The sequence below is a fragment of the Pinus tabuliformis genome, chromosome 8 (assembly GCF_031772625.1).
Source record: "Pinus tabuliformis cultivar Carrire ecotype Pingquan chromosome 8, CPIR1, whole genome shotgun sequence".
Classification (NCBI taxonomy): Eukaryota; Viridiplantae; Streptophyta; class Pinopsida; order Pinales; family Pinaceae; genus Pinus; species Pinus tabuliformis.
Window position 1 is genome coordinate 1,457,816,399 of NC_142294.1, and position 7,839 is coordinate 1,457,824,237.

Consider the following 7,839-nt stretch of genomic DNA (forward strand, 5'->3'; position numbering starts at 1 on the left):
GATCGAGTGGTTGAAACTTACTACAAGTATTAGCAGCGTTTGTGAAAGGAATTGGAATATGTAGCAATATGCCATTGTGGGACACTGGTACCCAATAGTGTCCATTGATTTCCATGAGCATGTTATGACTCGTATGATGGTTTTAAGGTATGTCTATGCCTTATTTTTTTATCTTCCAATGCGAGGAAGCCTTGACAAGGGATGGAATACCTGGGATGGGTGTCCCAGTGGAACTTGGAAGGTGAGTGATTGCACAAAAGCGGGTGACTGGATTGCCTGAGGGACTATGTATCAGAGAAGGGAAGGTTAGGGATGGATTTATTTTGGTCATTAGCATTACTAGACAGAATAAAATGCACACTAGGAGTGCACCCTGGAACAATGAGATGGTAATTGTTCTCTAAGAGGACAAGTGGCGCAGGATTATAGCGTTGAAAATTTGATGCAGATTTTACTTTGACAGTGGATTCTGGACTTCTTAGGAAGGAGGTGAATCCTGATATTACTTTGACGGTGGATGTGTGAGCCTCTGAATTCCCTTATTGTGGATGCAAGCATTGTATCCTTTTATTTTCTCGTTGAGAAAATGTGCATATGTGCGTATTATTGCAAATATTGTATCGAGATGGATCGATAGACAATATGATTATTTGTCAGTTGAAGAAAATGTGTATGTGTATATATGTAGTTATTGTTGTAAATATCATAATGAGGAGTGTAATAAAGCTCCAATAAATAGTATGTTTGTCATGCTTTAGCATGTGTTCATTGTAAATACTGCAATGAGCTATGTTATAAAGCTCCATGGGAAGTATGTTTTGTTTTCAGCAGTATTTTTGGTTATATGTGTCATTGAACACCGAGGATGGTGTTCCCCCAAAGGGAGGGTTATGTAACAAACCTGGTTAAAAATTCATGTAAAAATATATAAGGCCATGGTGATAGGACACATATTCCAAGCTAAATAGTGGGCAAGATGTCCTAGTGTGGGCATTTATTTGGTTTATTATGGCTAAGGAGATTGGAAACTAAAATCGCAAAGGCTTTGGGAAGGCAAGAGGCCTTATTTTTTTGGCATTTATTTATGAAAATAATGGAAATTCGATGAAAATGAAGGTGAAAGGTCATATGTTGAATGTGAGGAGTAAAATGAAGGAAAATAATGGAAAATGAAGAAAATAGAGGCCTCATTAAGAAAAAGGATTCTAAGGATCAGTGGGTAGGCTTGGTCAATGTAACCTTTTGTCAGTTCATTTTTGGAGCTCTCTCATTATTCTCTCTCTATCATACTCTTGGATACTTAGAGTTTTCTTTGAGCACTCTTGGAGGGTGTGGCATACTTGGATTTTTGGAGTAAGAAGGTAAAGAAACAATAGGAAAACACAAGAGGACATCGAGATCAACTGCTACAAAGGGTTTTTCTTGCAAGTACTGAGTTGCATGTATTTTTTCCTCACTGGTTTTGACATGCATGGCGTATGCATGTTGTTTGTTGGCTATGATTTGTCATTGGCATGGAGGATGACCAGGATTGATAGTGGATTTCCTAGCCTTGACATTTCCTAGATAGTCATGGTATTGTGAGTTTATTTTCTTTGTTTATTGGTTGGTTCTTATGTTTCGTTAACTTGGGTTGAGTTATTAGTTCCTAGAAGCCTTGCTTGGACAAATTCTATGGAAACCTTGTAACAATTTGGGTTAAGTTACTAGTCCTGGAAGCCTTGGCTGGAAAAATGATTTAGAAGCCCTTGGTGTGTTAAGTTACTAGTCCTGGAAGCCTTTGTTGGACAAACTATCTTGACGCCCAATGGTAGTTGTGGGTTGAGTTACTAGTTCTGGAAGCCTCGGTTGGAGAAAACTCTCTAGAAGCCCTAGAAGGCTTGGGTAAAGACCAATTTGATGATGTTTTCATGATGTCTGACCGCGAGGTGAAATCACTATTTGGTGAGTTAAGGTGGATGGACTCCAGAATCCCTAGATGGTTTTTTATTGATATTTTCGATGAGATCCCACATTCATGCTTGGAATATGGACCGATGGTGAATGGATGAAGAGATATTTGACTCAGCCATTCTACGGTAGGGTGGAACGTGGAAGTCCGCTCACATGTTTGTATTTTGCATCATCAATATGAGGTTATTTCTCATTGTATTTCTATGAATATTATATTAGTTTATATGTGGATCATATGGATGTTATTTTATTGGTATTTATGTTGTTATTATGCTACTTATGAATATGTTTTATGACGGTGGCTATGTATGGCTCCCATCATGTTTTTACTTGTATATGAATGAATAATGTATCTATGGCCTAATGGATGAAACTGTAGCTAAACTTACAAGGAAATAATGCCTCATAGTGAATCTTAGATATGTAAGAGACCCCTATGCTTAGACATGTTATTTACACTTGTATATTAGATATTCATGATATGTTTGATGAAATGCCTATCATGGCTGGTAGGGGTCCATTCAAGGTCTTATTCAAGTAATTGCATTAGTACTTTTATTTCCATGTTATATTACTATTCTAAGGGTGTCATTCAATTTTGAGCAACGACTTCGGCTCTGGGCCTGAGAATGTGGCTTAAATCCCAGGGACGCTCACACAAAACTGAGAAAAATAGTCCCCAGAGAGTGTCTTGCAAGCCTATGATAGCGTCCAAAGGTCCCTAGACGTTGGCATGCCCATAGCATGAGAGCATCCAGAGGTCAAGCGGTCTAAAATATTAGTGGGGCCCAGGGGATAGTTGGCAAAAAGGTTGGATTGGTTCCTATAGGTCATATTGATAATGTTGAATGTTTTTATGGTTTGTTGCCACCAGTTCCACTTCCTTAACATGACTTAGGAGGTCGAATCATATCATAGTAACTTCTCGTCACATGTTTACCGCGATTAGCCAATTACTTGGGTAGATGTGGGAGGAGGGTGTCACATAGTGGTATGAGAGTGGGTTGCACTCTCTTTGAGTCATATCTAATATGACAGAGTGGTATCGTACCATGGTTCACCCCTTGTACTGGATGGGTTGTGTGTTGGTCATGCATTCATGTTGGTTTCATATGTGTTCCTTATGCTTGTTGCCCAAATGCTTGTTGCATTTGCACAGTGTTGATCATGGTTGTAGGGATGTCACCATGTGGAGATTGATGGTGTTGTTGTGGAATGTGTCATCATGCGTGTATGGTTGTATATGCATTTTAGTGTGTATATGTTATTATGTATGCATTTTCATGGTTATGGTCATGCATGTATGGTAGTTTTTACATGCATTGTGAGGTCATTGTATGCAATTAGGTCACCAGGATGTTATTTGTATGTTATGATGCTAATGTGTTTAATGAGTTAAAGTAGGAGATGCAGATCATTAAAGTGAAGTTGCAACATTGGACCTCGAGGAAAGAGCACATCGTCATACACGTTTGTATGTTGGGCATGCAGGTATGTAGGTTAAGGATTGTTATATGAATTATGGTTGTGTGTGTTCCTTTCATTTTATTTATGTTATGGTTACATACATGATAGATGCTAGTTAATTAGTGTAGTTATATGCACATGTGTCAGATAGTCATGAATTACAACAACTTGCGGTTGTATGCATTGTTGTTAATTGTTTTATGTTAGTTGAATAGATGATTATGTTATATGTTGTCGATGAATATGTTATAGGTTAACTTGTTGTTGTTATAAGATAGTTAGTTTGATGAATAGGTTATATGTTGTTGATAAACATGATATATAGCTTGTTCTTGTTATATGATAGTTATCTTGATAATTAGGTTATATGTTGTTGATGATCATGATGTATAACTTGTTGTTATATGCTAGTAACTTGATGATTAGGGTTATTAGATTAAGATCTTGATGTTATATGTATCCTTTTAAATTGGATTGACATATGCAGATGGTTACCTAGTTATGACATTCAGGTATGAGTTGACTTATTTACGACATTGTGTTGTACTAATCTAGACTAATAGTATATATGTGAATGTTATTCATGAACAGCAAAGGTTTATGAGCTTATGATATGAACATGTTAGGTAGTGACTATTATGGATATCATGACCTTATTTACATTTGATTTGATATGTTGTGAGGTTATGTTGTGCTAATCTGGATTGATTGTGTAGAAAAGATTTCCTCCTATGAGATACATTAACGTATGAACTTGCTTATGTCATCTACTTTGTGCTTCATTGTTTGATTATGTCGTCTAGTTGGTGTCTGAGTGTTTGGTGTCTATTATGTCATCTAGTTGATTTATCTAACCCGATACATTTATAGTTTGTTGAATGTTTGATTTGTTGCATGATATGAGTATGAGTCTATAGGATTGCATCAATGAATGACCATTTTTTAAAGATGATTGTACTAATACATATGTGTTGAGATAGTTGATATGTAGTTGAGTGTAGTAGGTGATAGTTGTAGCATTATGCCTAATGACTATGAGTTGACTATGGATTATGACATGATTGTTATTCTTGGTAAATTTTGATTTCAAATTGATAGATATGGTTGTCTTGATGTTGGGAACATGTGGATGACATATGTGAATAGTTGCAAGGTAACATGCCAAGTATTATCATAACGAGGTAATAATTGATTTTTCTATATAACTAATAGTTGGATGACGTGATAATGCATAATGGTTAAGAGTTATCTCTAAAATAGTTAATTTCCTTTTTCCCTTTTAATTAATTTGATTAACAAAAAAAAATGGTCATATCAACAAGTTTCATATGCAGTGAATTATGGTTTTCTGCGAATATGGTATTGATAAGCCATGGTAATGTAACAAATACTAATTATTCATTAATGATCTCCATGTTAATGTGGATGTAAATCTCCATGATTAAGAATATTATTTCATGGTTTTTAATTGTATATATGTTTAAATTATATATTAATTCTTTTTATACTTAATAATAATAATAATAATAAAATCCCCCAGCGTGGGTACCTAACATTGACAAATTTCAAGACCAAATAAAATTAGGAGACATCTGACCATGTTTTCAATATTTCGACATGCTTGGAATAACCTAGATATAATGCTTGCACTCGTGAAATCGTGGTCATCGTACTTCAATGTTAACTCACCTTACTAGATAATAATGGTTCCTTATTATTACTTGTAGTGGCTTCTTGTTATACAAGACGAAGGTGGAATAGTGGAGAGTCAATGCCCCTCCCTCAAGTATAATTCCATCTACTGACACCTCCATAAGAGGCTAATCATCTCAATATAACATGTGCCTAATGTTATCAATGCAGAGAAAGTATGCCTTTGATGCTGCTCCTCTCTTCACATTCTGTAGTTAGACTATTCTTCATTATACTGTGGTTGTATCGTAGGTGGAATTTCTATGTAGAAATTAATTGGTATCTTAGCCATGTTGACCTCCAATGCTTGCATGATGGTTTTGGCACCTTCAATGCCTTCTGGGCTCACAATATTCATAATAGCTTCCCAAAACATCCTCTTTTTTGTTATCATTTGCAGGTTATAACTAAAAAAATGCAAGTCACATATGGTCTATCTATCTCCTTACTACTCCATATGTTGAGTAATATATTAGCAGTTTGTGTAATCGGAGAGGGGTGACAACGCTCAGTTGGAGCAATTTGGGCATGCTCGGCAAGGCTAAAACTAAAAGCATGGCATCAACTATTTAATTTCCCTCCATGGTATACAAGAGCCACTTCAAGGCTCACAAGCCACGTTCGATTACATTCAGTAAGGATTGGTTCCAATTTTCTTCAATTGGTCTCTCTAAGGGTTTAGGATGGTGTTATTTGGTCATGCAAGGCATATAGTGTCCGTACACAATGTGGAAGACCTTCCTAGACTAAAGTCAATAATAAATGGGTCCAAATTACTTCAATTGGTTTCTCAATGGAGTTAGGTTGACATTATTTGGAATTTTACTGCATACCACCTCCATGCATCATGTGGAAGCCTTTCTTATGAGCCCTGGGAATCTCTTTGTAGGGGAATCAACCAAGGTCTCAAAGCTCCACGTGACAGTCCATGATAATGCTCCTATGGTCCAGCTCAACAAGGATGGTTGGTGGGTGCGCATAACTCCATCCCTGCTCAAAGTGGCCAACTATGGGGATGATGGAGGTCAAACAATTCGTTCAACCTTTTGGTTGAAAGTCCCATAAAGGATGTAGATGCATGGTTAACTTTTTGGCATATTGTCGTTTTCTGTAAAGTGTTAACTTAGTTATGGAGCAACTCGGTATGTTTGTCCTAGTTTAAAAGGCTCTTAGGGGTAGAGCCATCAATTTTGTAATTGTATACATAATAGCTCTATTCCAAGTCATCTTTTTATTTTGGTGGACAAGTTAGTCATGAAAAAAATCTACAATCTTAAGAAGCTAAACTTGTGTTATTGGGTCAGTTTCCCATCATGGTGGCCAATAGTACATAGGAAAACCATATGTATCATTTTGATTTAGTAATATAAAGTTTAGGATTATACTATAATAACAATAATAATAAAGTTATAATTTCCCCAAGAGTTGTTGTCCAAAACAATATGGTATAGATGTTGAAATGTAAGGTAATGTCTTGTAAACATCCATCAAAATAGAATAAAAAAAATAAATAAATTATTAATTTTATTAATTTTCATAAATTATTATTAGTGGTTTTTGAGCTCTAGGTTTATGAGAAACCATGGCATTGACACATGGTATTCATGTGGAATATTACCTATTTAAAGGGGAAAATTAACCTAATCTAGATTCATTTTAACTCCAAATCTACCAAACCCAAAGAAGGATCAAATATCTTGAGATGAAAACCTCTTTTAGAGTAAAAAAATATTTGATTACTCTCTACACTTAGTAGATGTAAAATTAAGATGGATCTAAATGGTTGAATTAGTTATTATATTTTTTAATTTTAACAAAATGACATATATCATGAAGTTGATACTTATTATGGATTGATGTCTATCAACATCTAATATCAATTACATTAAAATTTTATAAAACTTATTCCATTTCTTATAATATAATTATAATACAATAAAATTAAAATATATTAAATTTAATATATACTTTTAAAAAATATAAAATTATACATTATTATATTGATATTATTAATAATTTATTTGTATGTATTAGTGATTCAAAAAATATATTAACTAATATTAAATTATCCATAATAAAAAAATCAGAGAAAATGAAATCCCAATCAATAAAATGATTTCAACCCGAAATGCCCTAACACAGTTTTATTTGTCGTTTTAAAGTAACTCAATTAACCTATACTGTAACACTGTTTGAAGAACAATGTATTAAGTAATTTATAAATTTATATGGTAAATGATTAGAAATTTACAAAATAGAGTTTAAATTAATTGTATAATTTGAATATTTATATTTTAATTAATTTACATATAATTTAAATGTTTTTTATTTAATTTAATTTACGAGATGTAGATTAGGTTGTGATATGGTGTTTTGGTTGAGTTACATTTTCCCTTAAGAAGTTTGAGGATTAAGAAATCTAATAATATTGATGCAATCCAATTCACTTTAATAATTTAGATATTTTTTGATTTAAGATTTTTGTTTATAAATTTTTTTTTATAAATTAAAAGAAAAACACTTACAAACTACCATTTTTAATATTATATGAATATTATTTATTCATATATATATATATAGATATTCAGTTTTTCAATAAATATTGTTTATTTGTTATACTTTAAAAGAGCATTTAAAGACATTTTATGATATATATAAATTTAAATATATATTTTGTATTATTTTAAATGAGTTTAAATTATATATATTTATATAAAATATTCATTA